Source organism: Ipomoea triloba, chromosome 1 (assembly GCF_003576645.1).
Source record: "Ipomoea triloba cultivar NCNSP0323 chromosome 1, ASM357664v1".
NCBI classification, from domain to species: Eukaryota; Viridiplantae; Streptophyta; class Magnoliopsida; order Solanales; family Convolvulaceae; genus Ipomoea; species Ipomoea triloba.
The window spans coordinates 14,227,214-14,247,194 of NC_044916.1; positions in this window are offsets into that span (position 1 = coordinate 14,227,214).

Below are 19,981 nucleotides of genomic sequence, written 5' to 3' on the forward strand. Positions count from 1 at the left end.
ACCCCGTTCTCTGTCCGGCCTCCGCCTCCAGCTCCAACTCCAACTCAACAAGACTTCAACTTAAACTGACTCGAACCCTAGCTGACTCGAATCATAGGCTCTTATACTAACTTCGACAGAGCCAACTCATTCTATTGCCCAAAATAAGGACCTCAAAACCATTTCTTCTTCTCCAAACTTTATTCATGCTTCCTGACCATCATTAAGCCTTTTGGAGAAATGTCAGTTTATCGAGACCAAGATTGATGTCTCGATTGTTTGATGTCTTGATCCCCATGTATCGAGAGTTCTATCTCTCGAACTCTGCTTATGTCTCGAACTGGGTTGTTGTATCGAGAGATCCTATCTCTCGGACTCTGCTTATGTCTCGAGACTTAGTTGATGTCTCGCAGACCCTTATTCCTCCAGTGTTGTCCCGTGCCTTCTTCTGATCTATCTATAGGATTACAACACGAGACTTTCTAAGATGTTCACACAAGTTTACCTTAAGCTTAAATATTTTCCGAGTTGAGCTCAAGTTACCCGGTTGTATTTTCGCTCTTAGTTTACTTGTCGAACTTACATTGATTCCTATTTTTCGAGACTTAGGGGATTCTAAAATACATTTTGGTATCATCAAAACCTAATACATTATGTTCCTAACAATTTCCCCCTTTTTGATGATGCCAACACTTATACTTACTTGTATGCCTGATTAGCAAGAAAAGATCATTGATTTTATTCTCAGCGCATACGGTAAGTTTGACAAGCGAGCTAATATGCTAAACCATGAAGTAAGAACTCACGCAACACCCCAGCAAAAGATATATATATATATTAACATAACGGGAATGTTTTACAAGACTTTTAGCAGAAAAGATAAAATAGAAGAAGACAAAAGAGATCAAGAACAATCAGAGATGATCAAGAAAGAGTTATGGACTACGAGAGCTTACTTCTTGTTTGCTAGAATCTTCTTGTTGATTGCTTCTCGTGTCTTGATGGGGTTTTTTGTGTCTACCAAACTCAGATAGTCATCTGTGACATGGAAGAATAGGTAGTTTCTGAAAGCCTCCCCAACAAACTCACCTTCAATTACTTCATTCTTCCACCAGTAGATACATTCTTCTGGAGACATGTTGCTGTGAAGAGACATTCCAACATGCTTCACCAGATTGAAGATCTGATGGACGAGACTTTGCTCGGTGTCTTCTCTATTTCCGAACTTGAAGGCGATCATCTTTTGTTCATCTTTTCTTTCTTTCTCTGTTTGTTGTTCTTGCCTTTTCCTTTTTCTTTCTCTGTCTTCTTCTCTTCGCTTCTCTAATTCTTTTGTGCGCTGAACCCTTAGATCCTCCTTCCTCTTGGCTTCCTCCACTGCCTTGCTTATTGTCTTTGGGACTTTTGGAGGAGGTCCAGCTGGTTCACTTGCTGCCCTTTTCTTCTTGCTAGTTGTTGATGTCCTTTCCTGAGTATTTTCCCCCTTGGTGGCATCATCTGTGCGGGAAAGGAGGGTGGACAAGCCTTCGAAGATTGCTTGAAGTTGGGCAGGCACTTGGTTCGACAGATCATCGAGTAGTGCTTTCATCACGTCCTGTCGAAGTTCACTGGAATATTGGAAGGCTCGAAGCTCTGCTCGTATCTCAGCTAATTCAGCTCTCGCACCTGCAGCCTCTGCTCGAGCTACAGCAGCTTCATCTGCAGCTTTCCGTGCTGCATCCTCAGCCCATACTGCCTGTTCGAGAAGTTCGTTATGACGGCCTTGGGATTCACTTGTGCCAGCAGCAGGCATTGCAGCATTGCGGACAACAGCGAGTATCCTCTCGAGCTGAGCCATCTTCTGAGATTGATCAGCCATGAATTGACGCACTTCGCCAATGAAGGCTTATTCGGCCTGTTGATCATAGTCAGAAGTAGAAAAGAGAAGTGAGAAGTACCTTTTATCGGAGGGGACTTGGGTGCTTCCAGATTTCCACCCATGACTTGCAGTTGCGAGTCCACCTCTCGATTGAGTGTCTGAGGGGTCGCAGGGACATTGGGTTCAGAGCGCGAAGGTAGCTCCATGTCAGGCGCTTCCCGGTTTCCACCTGAGGGATGGATCACTTCTTGCTCTTCACCTCTCGAACCTGGAGCCTCAGCTTCAGCGACTGTTGTGATTGGATCAGCTAGGGAGGGATCTTCGGTATTGGACGCTTCCCGGTTTCCATCCAATAGAAGTTCCCCCTCAGCGTGATCTCTCGAACTAGTGCTGGGAACTTGGTCATCTGCTGGTGAGGTTGGAGACGAAGTGTTGACGGGTGCTTCCCTGTTTCCACCTTCGATGGTTGCTTCGTCTTCCTCAGTACCTCTCGAATCAGCAAGACTTTGGACATTTTGCTCTCGTTGCTCATCAGATTGCACCTCAGCTTGCTCAGGTGAGTCAGGAATCACTATGGTTTCAGGAGCAGCTGGTGCACTCCACCTTTCCCTTTCTGTATCGATGGGAAAACCTGGGAGTTGGAGCAACGGTATTTCACCCTCTCGAACTGTCTGTGCTTCATCGGTGTCGTTTGATGGTGTGGACTTAGGAGCTGGCAGTAGTATGACTGAGCTGGGTGCCACCTCAAGTGCTTCAGAGGTCTCGGATTCACCTCTCGAAGCTGCTACCTGTTCATCCAGAGCAGAAATGTTTGCTTGGGACAAGGGGATTGCGGCTGTTGGTATTGGATTCTCAGAATCATCTCGAGCAATCCCAGAGGTCTCTCCTGGACCTCTCGTATCCTCTACTTGATGTCCCAATGATAGAGCAGTGGCAAGCCTGATATCTTCTTGAAATTTGGCTTCTGATTCACGGTCCGTGTCAGGCTCGACTTCTTGTTCATCAGCAGCTATGCCTTTCCCTTTGTCAGATCTCTCAAGATTTCTCTTGATTGTATTCATTTCATGGGCAAGGTCAAGAAGTTCACTGGCTGGGAGTTCTGTGAGGTTTAACCAGTTCAACGCGAACATCTCCTCAGCCTCCATATCTGCTGCTTGAGCAATCAGTTGATCAAAAGGGCCTGTTCTCCAGTTTATCCATCGAAGAACCCTGGAGAAGTCACTTAGGCTTGTTGCATCTTCACCACGGCGATCTAACTGAGTAGTAGCATCATCATTAAAGTCATGAGATCCAGCAGATAGGATTTCTGTTGCCGATGCAGCTTCCACTGTTACCTCTCGAACCACCTCTCGTGGTTCCTCAACTTCTGTCTGTACTGGATCACTGATCCCAGTACCTCCAATCTCTCGAACCTCTTCTCGAGGCTCGACCACAGACTCATCAGCACCCTCAGCATCATCATCAGCATGTAGACGTACAGATAAAGCTCCTGACAGAGACCTGGTAGGGGGCATCTCTCAACCTCAGTGGCCAGTGTAGCCTGAGGTTCCCCCTGGTCTTGTGCCCTGTCTTCTAATGGTACTTGGATAGTTGAGGGTGTTACTTCTCGAATCTGAGTGATGGCGATGGTTTTGGCTTTCTTAGCCTTTTTCGATAAGGTGATCCTCTTGATCAGGGTATCCAGAGGCTCATCATCAGATTCCTTCTCCTTGGCTGGGGCTTTCCTTTTGCCCCTTCCCTTAGGCTTCGAGGGAGAAGGTGCACCCTTAACACCTTTAGCCTTTGGAGCTTGAGATTTCGTCCTACCCATATAGGTATTCCGATGAATCTCTCGCCCTTCCCTCAGTTCTAAGCCCTTCAAACTTAGAAGATATTGAACAACAAAACCGAAACCAACCTTTTTACTGATCGTCAGGTTGGTGTTGGAGACTGAGCTTTGCACCTGCTGTTGAAGAAAATTGAAGATGATGTGTGCCCAGTCCATTTTGTTGTTGTTCCAGATGGCGTGGAGGATTTTGAGGATGTCCAGATTGATTTCGTGAGTTCCAGACACCTTGCCGAGCACGAATTTCATGATTAGGTCGGCAGCAAGAACAAACCTCTCCTTTAGGTGGAACTTGCGGAGGGCAGAGGATGCTCTTGTCGGAGCAGACTCCAGTCGGATTTTATCCCAAAAAGCTTGCTTGTCCAAGTCGTAATCCGAGAGATGCTGGACTGCTTCCTCCGACGTCGCGAAGTCGAATGCCGCTCTGAGGTCACCAACAGAGGTCGTGATATGGAACTCATTGAACCGACTCTCTATTTTGCCCTTCGTGACCTTGGCATTCGCGAACCATTCAGTGAAGTCGAGTTCATGAATGGTTTGGTAGTCGTGCGTCATGTATTTCATTAGTCCTGCCTTCTCAAACTTTTTCAAGACTTTCTCCGCCATCTTTGGATTTGACGAGTGGGTGATGAAGCCGTTTTTGTCAAGGATACTCCCCGCCTTGACTTGTTTGATCTGAGTGCGAATGTGTCGCAACTCCCTCTGATATGCGTCGGAAGATGAAGTTGATGTGGAGGATTCGGATGCCATAGTTGACAGATTTGAGGTTTTGGAGGGAATGTGTACAGTGTTTAGGATTTGGGGGTTTTGGGTATTCGGTTTGAGCTTGAATCCGGGTAAGGAAGAAGAATTTGGCTTTTATATCATGTGGATTCGGGTTGGATATATGGGTAGGGTTAAGAGCTTGACCCGAAAAGGGATCCCGGTTAATTTAAAAGAATTTAAAGGTCAAAAATACCCTTTATAACGGTTATGTATGTAAGATATGGTAAGGGTATTTTGGTAAGATATAATACGGTTTTGGATAGTGGGATATAAAGAGATGATATTTATATAAGCATGCTCCCACTTATCAAGATAATGCCTTTAAGAGCGGAAAAACCGTCATAACCGAAGACCACGTGGCTAACATTAATGCCCAAAGTTAGCCATTCCACATATATCCGTTGAGCTCATTAGTTTTACCTCTCGAAGGTAAACTCTCGATTTTGCTAGTTTAAGGATCTTCCCCCTGAGTGATTGATCCCTAAACTTCCTTATTCTCCATCTAAGCATTCCTGGTTAAGGATCTTCCCCCTGAGTGATCGATCCCTAACCTCCACATGCGAAACAGTTCATGGCACTAAATACAAGAAGATAAGATTTGATCATTCATCCCAATTCTATCATTCCCAATTCTAACCTTAGTTGAGAGAATCTATTTTCACATAACGCTTTTGTGAAAATATCTGCTAGTTGCTCCTCCGTTGCAACGTATTCCAAAGTTATATCCTTTTTCTCAACATGGTCTCGGATGAAGTGATACTTGATATCAATGTGTTTTGTTCTTGAATGTAACACTGGATTCTGAGTGATAGCTATAGCACTTGTGTTGTCACACATGATCTTAACCTCTTTACATTCAACACCATAATCCAGTAGTTGTTGCTTCATCCATAAAACCTGAGCACAGCAACTTCCAGCTGCTACATATTCTGCCTCAGCGGTGCTTGTAGCTATCGAATGCTGTTTCTTGCTAAACCATGAGACAAGTCTTCCACCTAGAAACTGACATGTCCCTGATGTGCTCTTTCGATCTATTTTACAACCGGCAAAGTCCGCATCTGAATAACCCATAAGTTCGAAAGATCCACCTCTCGAATACCAAAGTCCAACACTTTGCGTACCTTTGAGATATCTAAGGATCTTTTTAGATGCATTTAAGTGACTTTCCTTAGGACTTGCCTGAAATCTAGCACATACACCTACTGCAAAGGATATATCTGGTCTACTAGCAGTTAGATAAAGAAGAGATCCCATGATACCTCGATATGTAGTTTGATCGACCTCTCGACCTTCACTGTCGACATCGATACGTAGAGAGGTTCCCATGGGTACTTTGACTGAGGATTTCCCTTCTATGTTGTATTTTCTGAGCAGATCCTTGGTGTATTTCTCCTGATTGATGAAGATACCTTCCTTAAGCTGTCTCACTTGTAATCCAAGGAAGTAGTTGAGTTCTCCCATCATGCTCATCTCGAACTTCCCTTTCATCAACCTGGAGAACTTCTCGCACAAGTCTGGATTGGTGCTTCCAAAAATGATATCGTCCACATAGATTTGCACCAATAAGATGTGATCCTCATCCTTAATTCTAAACAGTGTTTTGTCCACTAGGCCTTTGGTGAACCCACACTGAAGTAGAAAATAGGATAAGGTGTCATACCAAGCTCTCGGAGCTTGTTTTAAGCCGTAAAGTGCCTTCTTCAACTTGTATACTTTGTTAGCTCCCACGTCCTTCAAGAAACCCGGAGGTTGTTCAACGTACACCTCTTCTTCGAGAAGTCCGTTCAGAAAAGCGCTCTTGACATCCATTTGATATACTTTAAAGTCTTTGAAGGCGGCATATGCGAGAAATATGCGTATGGCTTCGAGACGTGCCACTGGAGCGAAGGTTTCATCAAAATCNGAATGTGTGGAAGTAGCTTACATTCGGTTTCCTTCCATTCCACAACTCATATGGAGTCTTTCCAACTCCTTTCACGATCAAGGACCGATTTTGGGTATAGCACGCTGTGTTGATTGCTTCTGCCCAAAATCCTTGAGATATGTTGGCTTGCGAGAGCATGGTCCTTGCGGCTTCCTTGAGAGTTCTGTTCCTTCTTTCAGCAACTCCGTTCTGTTGAGGCGTTCGAGCAGCTGACAATTGATGATGAATACCGTTTTCGTTGCAGTAGCTCTCGATAACTTGATTAACGAACTCTCCACCTTGATCTGACCGAATCTTTAGTATCGAGACATCATTTTCAATTTGAACCTGCTTCAGAAGGTTTGGTAAGGCAACTTTTGTCTCGCTTTTCTTGGTTAAGAACACGGTCCAGGTGAATCTTGTGTAGTCATCTACTACCACAAGAGTGTACTTTCTTCCTCTCATGCTGGGTGGGTCTACTGGGCCAAATAAGTCCATATGGAGAAGACTTAGTGGTCTAGTAGATGATGTCTCGGCTTTGGTTTTGAAAGAGGATTTGGTCTGTTTACAGCGTTGACATGCCTCACAAATCTTGTCTTTTCGAAACGTAACTTTGGGCAGTCCTTCCACAAGGTTCCTCTTAGTAAGCTTGTTGATAGTTTTGAAGTTCAGATGGCTAAGCTTACTGTGCCAATTCCAGCATAAGTCTTCCTTGCTCCTTGCCAGCATACATAGGGATGGTTTGGCAGAACTCCAATCCACTATGTACATGTTTCCTTTCCTTGCTGCTTCCAGGACGACTTCGAGAGATTCCTCTTGCATGATTTGGCACTTGCTTTTGGTGAAGATCACTCTGTAGGCTTTGTCACAGAACTGGCTTGTGCTAAGGAAGTTGAATTTGAGTCCCTCAACGTAGGATACCCCCTTGATCACCAATTCATTCTTATGAATTTCACCAACAACCTTTGTGCGACCTTTCTTCTCGTTGTCTCCAAATGTCACCAGGGGACCTTCGATAGGATGGATGTTCTCTAGCAGTGTTAAGTTTCCCGTCATATGTCTCGAACATCCACTGTCAATGAACCATGTGTCCCTGGTGTCCTGCAAGCGGATCAAGCAGATTTAGGTACCCAAACTTTGGGTCCTGGTTGGTTAGTAAGTTTAGGCATCCATTTATACCTTGGACCCATTACTCCAGGCCTAGGTGCAATGTAGCCATTATACGTTTGATAATCATAAGGAATGCTAGCAAAGGTTTTGGGCCTCTTTGGTGCATAAATCAACTTAGGTATAGACTTTTCGATCGGCTTATGCACCATGCCTTTCATACGCTGTTTGGTCATGTGAAATTGCTGGATGTGAGGTTTCTTCCAGAAATCATGATTCGATGACCAATTCTCACTAGATGGATAGAGTCTGCCTTTCTCCATCCGTGAGTTCCTAACTTTATGGATCTCAGACCTTCCATATTTGCCTTGAAGCGCACTATATGGAATGTAGCTCCTTTTGTACTTGGAATGGCCTTGCGAGAGATAGCTAGGTGATCTCTCGATATTGTTTACCCGGCCATACTTCGTAGCTTTCCTATACTTTCCATTGCTGGTGTATAGGGACGGTTTATGAATAGCTACTCTGGTCTTTTCTGTTGGTCTTTTATGACCTTTGTTTGGTTTGGGTTGAGATCCTCCATTATTTGAAGTTCCCAAACCATTGGTCTGTTTATCTCTCGAGAGACAGTCTTGACGGAACCCTAGACCGGTTCTATCACTAGTAGGTCTGTGATCATTTACCATTTTCTCCATAGCTTTGGAGGAATTCGTGTATGATGCTATGACCTTTCTAAGATTAAGCTCTCTGGTCTCTCGAGCTTTGCACTCTTCAGCCAGTAGGATTACTTTAGCTTCTAACTCACTTACTTTGAGAGTTAGCTCAGAATTCTCTTTCGAGACATTCTTAAGCATATCTCTTTCAGCAGTTAGCTTGCTGTTTTCTTCCCGGATTTTGGCATGAGTGCTGTTAGCGATACCGAGATCCCTTTTAAGTGTTTCAAGCATCTCAAAGGGATCTTCATCGCTTCCGAACGAAGAACAACGAGAGGTAGAGGTAGAGCAGCGAGATGTGGAAGTAGAGGTTACCTCATTGTTAATGGCCATTAGACATTGATCCTCTTCTTCCTCGGTGTATAAGCAGATGAGTCCCCTCTCATCTTCTGAGCTGCTGCTGCCTTCACTGGAGCTCGATGTCTCGGACTCCTCGATTGCTCTCTCGAGTTCCTCAGCAACAAGCGCCTTTCTGCGCAGATGTTTCCTTGAATCTCCCTTGAAGCCACTTTGTGCTGGCTTTTCTTTGGATTCCTCCTTTCTCCTGGAGTCCCTGCCTTCTTGGCCTTGATACTTACTTACCATGGGGTAAGGGCACTCGGCTTTGAAGTGTCCTGGTCTCCTACAGTTGTAGCAGAGACCCTGATTTTCCTCCTCTATCCTTCTGGATGAATGGTTCTCATTGTTCCTTCTTGAGGAGGAAGGTGAACTTGTGTTGCTCTCCGTTGACTTCCTCATGAATTTCCTGAATTTCCTCATGAAGAGAGCAAACTGTTCGTCAGATAACATATTAGTGGGATTAGGATCTGACCTTGAAGAGGTGGATGGTTGATCAGCAACCAGTGCCACATTCCGTCTGTCCACCACGTCCTCATCTCTCGGAAGCATCTCAAATTCGAAGGCTTTGAGATCTCTGAAAAGTTGGTCGGTTGTGGTGTTCTTCAAATTCCTGTGATCACGCATTGTGATCACCTTCATTTCCCACTCCTTGGTAAGGCCTCGTAAGACCTTCAAGTTTAGCTCCTTTTGTGGAATCTCCTTCTCGAGATCACTGATCTCGATTGATAGCTTCATGAACCGAGATTCCATGCTGTCAATGCTCTCCCCTGGCTTCATCTTGAAGTCCTCGAACTTCTTCATGGCCACGGTGAGCTTGTTCTCCTTTTCCTGTTCGTCACCTTCACCAATTAACATCAAAGTATCCCATACCTCTTTTGCCGTTTTGCACTTTCTCACTTTTGGGAAGATGGTTTCGTCTATAGCTCTGAAGAGAATGTCCTTGGCAATATTGTCCAGGTTGTTTCTCTTCCTATCATCACTTGTCCATTCTTCCCTAGGTTTTGGGATGTACTTTTGTGTGTCTTGGGTTTGAGCTGCAGCAGTATTGACCATTAAGATTTTGACTGGTCCAGAAGTTATAACCTCGGCCATCTCATCATGGAGGGCTGATAGATACGCAAGCATGCGTGTTTTCCAGTCATCGAACCTGCTAAGATCAAAAAGAAGGTGTCTCGACAACATGCTATCCATTTTAAAAATTATCTCGTGCTTTGAAAGATTTTTAAAGGGTTTTTCAAAGAAGGATCTCTAGGCAATATAAACAAAGGTTTATATCGATCAGAGAACTTGCTCTGATACCAATTGTTGGTCCCAAGGGGATGGGGTACAAGTCTAGAGGGGGGGGGGTGAATAGACTTGTATAAGATTTTGCAAATCTTTTTCGACTTCTCGTGTGTATTGGACTTAGGATGTTTAGGTCCGATACCTCACAAGATGAAGGCAAAGTTTTATGCGCAGCGGAAAGGTTATCCCCTTTTAGTTAGCACGAGTTTGAGTTAGTTCGAGAGGTGCGGTTATATGCAGTGCAATTCGAGAGTTAGATAGCGAGAGATAAAAGCAGAAAGTAAATGCGAGAGAGATTTTTAAGTGGTTCGGCTAACCCGCCTACATCCACTCTTCTTCCAGAAACTCCCTGGAAGGATTGCACTAAAATTTCCCTTTTTAGTACAATATCGAGCGCTTGAGCTTTGATCACGAAGCCCGCCTCAAGCCTCAGGTTTTTCGCCCCGCTTCTTGTTACTCCACCTATCGAGCACTTGAGCTTTGATCACCAACCCCGCCTCAAGCCTCAGGATCTTCACAAGACAGCTCCCAGGTTACTCCGCCTCTCCTCAGGTTTTTCTCCCCACTTCCAGTTACTCCACCTCTTGAGCACTTGAGCTTTGATCACCAAGCCCGCCTCAAGCCTCAGGATCTTCACTAGACAGCTGCCATGTTACTCCGCCTCTTCTTGCTTAATCCAAAGCAAGGACCTTTGGTTGTCACAGTTGAGTGTAACAAGCTCCAATCTGACCAGAAGCTATCGTTGTATCAACGTCGATGTAGAGCAGCTTCGGTCACCTTCTAGATGTATAGCAGTTTAAGCTTTGTAACTCTCTCAAACACTAAGATGTGTTTTCTCGCTGTTTTGAATATCAGGATGATATTCCAAGTTGAGCACTTGCACTTTTGAATGTTCTAAGCAGACACCTCTTAAGATTTTCGAATGAACCAACCTCTTACGAAACTTCACCCCTTTTTTTTTGAACTTGTGTCTTCACGTCCTTTTTATATGAGAGTTAAGGAATAATTCCGTTGGACGGAAAATTATTCCGTTTGAAATTTGTCTCCCATGTTGTGTATGGGACTTGCATCCTTTCAGCATTTTTCATGGAGTGGTGGTCTTGTAACTTGAGCCTTTTGTTTGGTAGTGGATATTCCATAATCCACTTTCTTGAGTCCATGCTCCACTTGCTACTTTTGGTAAAAGTTACTCTTTTTAAATTCCCATTGATCCTCGTTTTAGGGAATAAGACTGACTTTGGATTAGTGCACCTTCTATCCGTTTGTTGTGGAATTCTGATGTGGCATCCACTTCTGGCACCTCCTTAATATTTTATCTCCATGATATTCTTCTTCTCCAAACTTTATTCATGCTTCCTGACCATCATTCAGCCTTTTGGAGAAATGTCAGTTTATCGAGACCAAGATTGATGTCTCGATTGTTTGAGGTCTTGATCCCCATGTATCGAGAGATCTATCTCTCGAACTCTGCTTATGTCTCGAACTGGGTTGTTGTATCGAGAGATCCTATCTCTCGGACTCTGCTTATGTCTCGAGACTTAGTTGATGTCTCGCAGACCCTTATTCCTCCAGTGTTGTCCCGTGCCTTCTTCTGATCTATCTATAGGATTACAACACGAGACTTTCTAAGATGTTCACACAAGTTTACCTTAAGCTTAAATATTTTCCGAGTTGAGCTCAAGTTACCCGGTTGTATTTTCGCTCTTAGTTTACTTGTCGAACTTACATTGATTCCTATTTTTCGAGACTTAGGGGATTCTAAAATACATTTTGGTATCATCAAAACCTAATACATTATGTTCCTAACAATTTCCCCCTTTTTGATGATGCCAACACTTATACTTACTTGTATGCCTGATTAGCAAGAAAAGATCATTGATTTTATTTTCAGTGCATACGGTAAGTTTGACAAGCGAGCTAATATGCTAAACCATGAAGTAAGAACTCACACAACACCCCAGCAAAAGATATATATATATATTAACATAACGGGAATGTTTTACAAGACTTTTAGCAGAAAAGATAAAATAGAAGAAGACAAAAGAGATCAAGAACAATCAGAGATGATCAAGAAAGAGTTATGGACTACGAGAGCTTACTTCTTGTTTGCTAGAATCTTCTTGTTGATTGCTTCTCGTGTCTTGATGGGGTTTTTTGTGTCTACCAAACTCAGATAGTCATCTGTGACATGGAAGAATAGGTAGTTTCTGAAAGCCTCCCCAACAAACTCACCTTCAATTACTTCATTCTTCCACCAGTAGATACATTCTTCTGGAGACGACATTCCAACATACTTCACCAGATTGAAGATCTGATGGACGAGACTTTGCTCGGTGTCTTCTCTATTTCCGAACTTGAAGGCGATCATCTTTTGTTCATCTTTTCTTTCTTTCTCTGTTTGTTGTTCTTGCCTTTTCCTTTTTCTTTCTCTGTCTTCTTCTCTTCGCTTCTCTAATTCTTTTGTGCGCTGAACCCTTAGATCCTCCTTCCTCTTGGCTTCCTCCACTGCCTTGCTTATTGTCTTTGGGACTTTTGGAGGAGGTCCAGCTGGTTCACTTGCTGCCCTTTTCTTCTTGCTAGTTGTTGATGTCCTTTCCTGAGTATTTTCCCCCTTGGTGGCATCATTTGTGCGGGAAAGGAGGGTGGACAAGCCTTCGAAGAGTGCTTGAAGTTGGGCAGGCACTTAGTTCGACAGATCATCGAGTAGTGCTTTCATCACGTCCTGTCGAAGTTCACTGGAATATTGGAAGGCTCGAAGCTCTGCTCGTATCTCAGCTAATTCAGCTCTCGCACCTGCAGCCTCTGCTCGAGCTACAGCAGCTTCATCTGCAGCTTTCCGTGCTGCATCCTCAGCCCATACTGCCTGTTCGAGAAGTTCGTTATGACGGCCTTGGGATTCACTTGTGCCAGCAGCAGGCATTGCAGCATTGCGGACAACAGCGAGTATCCTCTCGAGCTGAGCCATCTTCTGAGATTGATCAGCCATGAATTGACGCACTTCGCCAATGAAGGCTTCTTCGGCCTGTTGATCATAGTCAGAAGTAGAAGAAGAGAAGTGAGAAGTACCTTTTATCGGAGGGGACTTGGGTGCTTCCAGATTTCCACCCATGACTTGCAGTTGCGAGTCCACCTCTCGATTGAGTGTCTGAGGGGTCGCAGGGACACTGGGTTCAGAGCGCGAAGGTAGCTCCATGTCAGGCGCTTCCCGGTTTCCATCCAATAGAAGTTCCCCCTCAGCGTGATCTCTCGAACTAGTGCTGGGAACTTGGTCATCTGCTGGTGAGGTTGGAGACGAAGTGTTGACGAGTGCTTCCCTGTTTCCACCTTCGATGGTTGCTTCGTCTTCCTCAGTACCTCTCGAATCAGCAGGACTTTGGACATTTTGCTCTCGTTGCTCATCAGATTGCACCTCAGCTTGCTCAGGTGAGTCAGGAATCACTATGGTTTCAGGAGCAGCTGGTGCACTCCACCTTTCTCTTTCCGTATCGATGGGAAAACCTGGGAGTTGGAGCAACGGTATTTCACCCTCTCGAACTGTCTGTGCTTCATCGGTGTCGTTTGATGGTGTGGACTCAGGAGCTGGCAGCAGTATGACTGAGCTGGGTGCCACCTCAAGTGCTTCAGAGGTCTCGGATTCACCTCTCGAAGCTGCTACCTGTTCATCCAGAGCAGAAATGTTTGCTTGGGACAAGGGGATTGCGGCTGTTGGTATTGGATTCTCAGAATCATCTCGAGCAATCCCAGAGGTCTCTCCTGGACCTCTCGTATCCTCTACTTGATGTCCCAATGATAGAGCAGTGGCAAGCCTGATATCTTCTTGAAATTTGGCTTCTGATTCACGGTCCGTGTCAGGCTCGACTTCTTGTTCATCAGCAGCTAGGCCTTTCCCTTTGTCAGATCTCTCAAGATTTCTCTTGATTGTATTCATTTCATGGGCAAGGTCAAGAAGTTCACTGGCTGGGAGTTCTGTGAGGTTTAACCAGTTCAACGCGAACATCTCCTCAGCCTCCATATCTGCTGCTTGAGCAATCAGTTGATCAAAAGGGCCTGTTCTCCAGTTTATCCATCGAAGAACCCTGGAGAAGTCACTTAGGCTTGTTGCATCTTCACCACGGCGATCTAACTGAGTAGTAGCATCATCATTAAAGTCATGAGATCCAGCAGATAGGATTTCTGTTGCCGATGCAGCTTCCACTATTACCTCTCGAACCACCTCTCGTGGTTCCTCAACTTCTGTCTGTACTGGATCACTGAGGCTTCGAGGGAGAAGGTGCACCCTTAACACCTTTAGCCTTTGGAGCTTGAGATTTCGTCCTACCCATATAGGTATTCCGATGAATCTCTCGCCCTTCCCTCAGTTCTAAGCCCTTCAAACTTAGAAGATATTGAACAACAAAACCGAAACCAACCTTTTTACTGATCGTCAGGTTGGTGTTGGAGACTGAGCTTTGCACCTGCTGTTGAAGAAAATTGAAGATGATGTGTGCCCAGTCCATTTTGTTGTTGTTCCAGATGGCGTGGAGGATTTTGAGGATGTCCAGATTGATTTCGTCAGTTCCAGACACCTTGCCGAGCACGAATTTCATGATTAGGTCGGCAGCAAGAACAAACCTCTCCTTTAGGTGGAACTTGCGGAGGGCAGAGGATGCTCTTGTCGGAGCAGACTCCAGTCGGATTTTCTCCCAAAAAGCTTGCTTGTCCAAGTCGTAATCCGAGAGATGCTGGACTGCTTCCTCCGACGTCGCGAAGTCGAATACCGCTCTGAGGTCACCAACAGAGGTCGTGATATGGAACTCATTGAACCGACTCTCTATTTTGCCCTTCGTGACCTTGGCATTCGCGAACCATTCAGTGCCGTCGAGCTAACTACACTTCACCGTGTACGTCATTTCAGATGTCATCCAGTGAGGGATCCTGTAGCCCGGCAAACACTCCTGATCATGTTTGCCTGGGACCTACTTTTGTTGGTCAGATTCTGCATGACACGTCGGGCAGAGACCCGTATTCTCCACCCTATTCTCAAGGCTACTCTCCAGGCTATACTCCAGCATCCCCTAACTATACTCCAGCAACCCCAGTCAGCCTAGTAAATATCTTTTGGTAACCTTAGTTTTGGCTGACTCTAGTCTGTTAGGTTGTGGAGGACCCGGAGTTTGTAATGACAGCCCGTCGGGCAAACTCTTGTAGATATCTTTTGATATTAATATATATATATATACCTAAAATATTATATTTTGATGTTTGGGGTGTTGATGTTGAGTGAAATTTCTTTTAGCCTGTGCACTGAGAGTGGAAGTTTTATCAAAGAGGTGATAGAATTCACTCTAAGTGTGGCGGTAGCACCCAGTTTTCTGTTGATATGATGTATAAGCTTCCGCAGCGTTTATTACGGATTTCGTGATAAGTGTAAGTCTTGAGAACCGGGGTGTTACAATATTTCATGACGACGGTAAAGGGATTGAGGAAGACTTGGAATACTTCTTATGCCTTCGCCCTTGCAGACTCATACTGCGTCAAGGGCAACAATGCGTGGCTGAACCTTACACGCCTCACCGATTTAGTAGGCAATTTGGATTTTATCAAGTTCATGCCCCTGGTTGCCTTGCACTAGACAAACGTCGCATCTCACTTGATGAGGGATTAAAAGAATGGCATCAATATGCTCATACAGGGTCCCTATCAAAAGCGACATTTCCTACGAACCCGATAGCACCAAAGAGGCACCATTCTAGCACATATAGGACTTGGCTTCGGCAGGTGAATGCCAGCTTACTTGAAGATCACATCTCGCAACTAATCACTCTTAGAAACCTATCCACATCCAAAATAGGAGAAGACAAAGACGCCCCCAAGAAAGACAAAGAAGCCGAGCTGTCTCACGATCATTCTCATAAAAGAAAATCAATGACAGAAGATCATCTTGAGAAGAATTCGGATGAGAACACCCCTAGCCACAAGGGTCGGCATTGGAAAAGGCCTAAACAAGACTCGTCAGCAGAGGTTATAATCATTCTTCATTTCTCGCAAATCACCCTTCTTACAAACATCTTCTAAATGTTGTTTTTTTCCTTTTGAACAGGTTGTAATTGAACATCATACAAGCAAAGATGCACAATCTTCAAATCAACCTCCATGCGATGAAGAGAACAATGAAGAATTATACTCTATTAATCCATCGAGCCCCTTGGAGATAGTTCAAGAAAAGACCCCTTCCATTGCGCCTCAAGTACTGAAATCAACACCTCAGGCTTCTATCTTCCAAAGTACAGATTTCTTCCTTTCAACATATAAAGCATTTGTTGTTAACTTTTGGAATACCCTTCGCGAAACATTGAGTGCGACCCCGATCAATGAGATCTCTTCTCTTAAAGAAAGCACTAAAAGAAATATTCAATTGATGAAAAAGGATGGAATAGATCTAACAGTATTAGAGGAACGAGTGACCGATTTCTTCGAGAGAGTTCAAGGCTACGACCAGATTCGTTCTAAGGCTTTGGAGGCTGCCTCACAAAAAGTCCAAGATGACATGTTACCCTTAGCAGAAGATGGTCTCACAAAGGCCCAAAAGGAATACTCTAAACTTCAAGAGTTACTACTTGATCACCGAAAAGCTTTAGCAGACTCCAATGGGCAACAAGATGATCTTGAGATCAAGATAAAGGATGCCAGGAAGCTAATAAAAAGATCCAAAGCACAGCTCAAGGATGTCCATGATCAAAAGCAAAAACTTGAAGATCTTATCACTAAGGCCCAACAGGAACTCGATGATGCACAAGTTATCGTCTCAAATGCTGAAGAAGAAGTCTTACGCGTTCAAAACAATAATGTGCTGGTCGAAAATACTGAAGAGGACTTGAATGTTGCTAAGCATGAGGTGGAGGCACACAAAGCCGACCTCATGAACCTCAACTTGTTCTAGATTCAAACTTTTATCATTGTTTGCTTTAGTTCGTTTTTTTTTCCTTATAGCTTCGAATTTTACTTCGATTTAGCTCGTTCTTCCTTTATTGAATTGTAAACCATACTTCCCTTGCACTTTAATAAAAATAATATATTTTCCATTTTATTTATTGTCACTAAACTTGAATGACAACTACCATAAACCTTCTCCTTAAAAGATTTACATGAAATATGAACACAGGAAATTCTAGACAGATTCGTGCCTTCACTTCCACTTAAACTTTGACCCTTCAAACGTTGTATTCAAGCCTAGACATCTTCATGAACGTTGTAGCTCTGTAAGTTAGCTTTCCAAGGACACCTAAATCGCCTCAATTGGATCAACATAGGTCGAGATATGACCAAAATACTAAACAGTGGTCAATCGCTACGGGAATGCATGCTTTGACAATTCTCTTCCATTCCAAGACTTGCAATGCTTTCCGGACTTCTCCTCTTCTTTTCCATGCTCATATTGCTTATCTTGAATTATAATAAAATCACTATCTTGGAAACGAATTGGAGTTTTCTTTTTTTATGACTGAACTTAGACAATGAAATTTCTAAGCTACCTACGTACTCCCATGAAGGAGATCAAGTCAAACGTAGTTCAAATAACTTTTTGAATAGTTAATGCCGTACACAGTTTAAACTCTTGCGGGCCAAGAGCTTACCATACGCAGTTTAAACTCATGCGGGTCAGGAGTGTCTATGACTTGGGCCCACCAATAGACAAGTGAGATGTTTAGCAGTTTAACCACGCGCAAACATTTTTGGTGGACTTCTTCTCATTCATCAAAGTATCATGGCCATGCGATCACCCTCCAATTCTTGGGTGCCTCAACATCTTTACCATTTTGATATGTTGCATAACTTGATTCCATATTTTCTTCATTTTCTTCTTGTATAGAAGTGTGCACGATAATCTTTGGCCGAATCTTTAAAACTTCGCCACACAGAACATTAACATCGGCTTCTCGTCTCATACGAGAAGGGACTACACTCTTGATTTCCTTTGATGGTTCTATGCTAAGACGGGACTTGGTATGCTTCTTAATGGTAGTAACAGGTCCAAGTCTCTCATGCACAGGCTTCCTCTTGACTTCCTTAGAACTTGCCCCCAACCTGTTAAAGACTGATTGTCGTGACTCCACCTTACCGATCCTGTCAAAAACAGATTGCTTCTTATCTTTACCTTGCTCCTCAATAGTAATGCAGTTACTTGCAGCTCAATTTATGAATATCTTCACGGGTTTCGGTGGAACATACCCCAACCCCTTACGTGTATGAACTTCTTGCTGTTTCGAAATTCCTTTGCCACCAGCTTCCGGGATAAGCCTTCCCAACCTTTGTGGCTCCTTAGGAGAATCACTAGGAGACATTTGGGTCATGGATTGGGGGTTGCAAAAGTGAATTTAATAGGAAAAGGTTTTAAAGAACAAGGGGGTTGAACGCCTTAGTTAGCATATACAATTGACCACACTATAGGGGTTGTAAAAACGAGGTTCGAGAATGGTCACGGGAGTCACGGTATCAATACCAAGTGACGTCACACTTGGACTCTCAATCCTCATTTGGTTGAGGTATTTTATCAAACACCTTGCCTACCACTCCTCCCGGACCTCATCCTTTCGGATAGAGGGCGGGGATGTGGATGAGTTGGACCCGTGAGAGGCCGCTATCGCACACACAATCACTTTTACAAGGTCTACTATCTATTCCGGCCGGAAATAGAAGCAAAGCACAATGAACTTCAACCACACAAGACTAAACCCACTTCATCATTTCCACATTCATATGAAAAAATTCAAACATCAATCAAAATGGCTAATATGGGGCAAACAATCCCCTCTACTTATCTACTCAAACATAATCAAATCCAAGATCAAACAAAGAAAAATAACCAAAACAAATATATTAAAGTTGCAATTTTTCAAGATAAAGAGTTGAGTATTATACCTAAGGAACCACTTGATCTACTATATCTTCTTCTTCATCTTTCTTCTTCAATCTATGGAAATTTTATCTAATCTAATCTAATTTAATCTATGGAAAGAAAATATGGGGATTTTCCCCAAAGGGGAAGAGGCTAAAGAAGATTAGTTCGAAAAAAAGATGAGTTCCCCTGAAAATCATATCAAACCTCCTTAAATAGCCTCCAAAATTTCGCCCTAAAAATTTCTGCGCTGTGTCTCGTCCACGCGGCCACCACGCGTGGTTGTGGGCGTGGACGCTTACTGGATTTTATCCACGCATGCAACCACGCGTGTGGGCTGCGTGGACCCAAAATTTGCTTCTGTTGTCCTGTTCTAAGTTCTAGCCCTCGACGATGCGGTGCCATATCAACTTGCCTCGCCTCATTTGGACATTCCTAGCTCCGGTTACGCCTGTTTTACTGAGGTGTCGCCAGAATGCCCTGCGAAAGATTAGCTTTGTGCAAATTATATAAAAACACATACAGTTAGTGCCTAGACCTATATGCAATGAAATTGTCCTAATCTAACAAGTTTTAGGCCTAATGGACATCTAATATAGCCTTTTTCACACCTAAATTACCCCCCAAACACGGCTACTTTTGGCATATATCAATACTCAACAATATGTTCAGGACATATCCCAAAATCACAGAGGAAACAACAGAGTCAACAGACCACAAAATAGCTATTGGAATAGAAGTTGAACATGAACAGGCGGAACAGAGTAGCGGAACAACCCCTTCGGTCGCACTCCACCGCCCCAACTGGCGGACCGACCAACAGAGCAACCCAGTCCGTCGCACCCCACCGTCCCCACTAACAGCACCCTCTCACGGAACACCCTGGTCCGCCGCTCCCTTCCATGGGAAGGCGCGGGGCTCCCTAGTAGATTCCATCCTTCTGCCATCCTAGACCACCAGACACTTACGGATTACCCAGGCGGGACACATTATACCACCTAAATGCACCGCAAGTGCAAACCCAGTACACCACTCCCAAACCAGAACAGAATACACGATAATCTAATCCAGAATACATAATAAGCTTAGATTGCACAGATTACACATCTAAGAGACCAAATAATACATAGAATCCATAACAATAGATACTCATACTCATCACAATGAAAAGATAATGAACACAAGTCCAATAATCCATAGTGTATATCTATCATTAGAGTATTAGAATACAGAAATGGGCTCACTCAAATCAAATATTAATTTCATGAATATAGAACATGGTCCTTCAACAATCGTTATACCCTGCACCACGGTGCACATAGCAATGTGCACC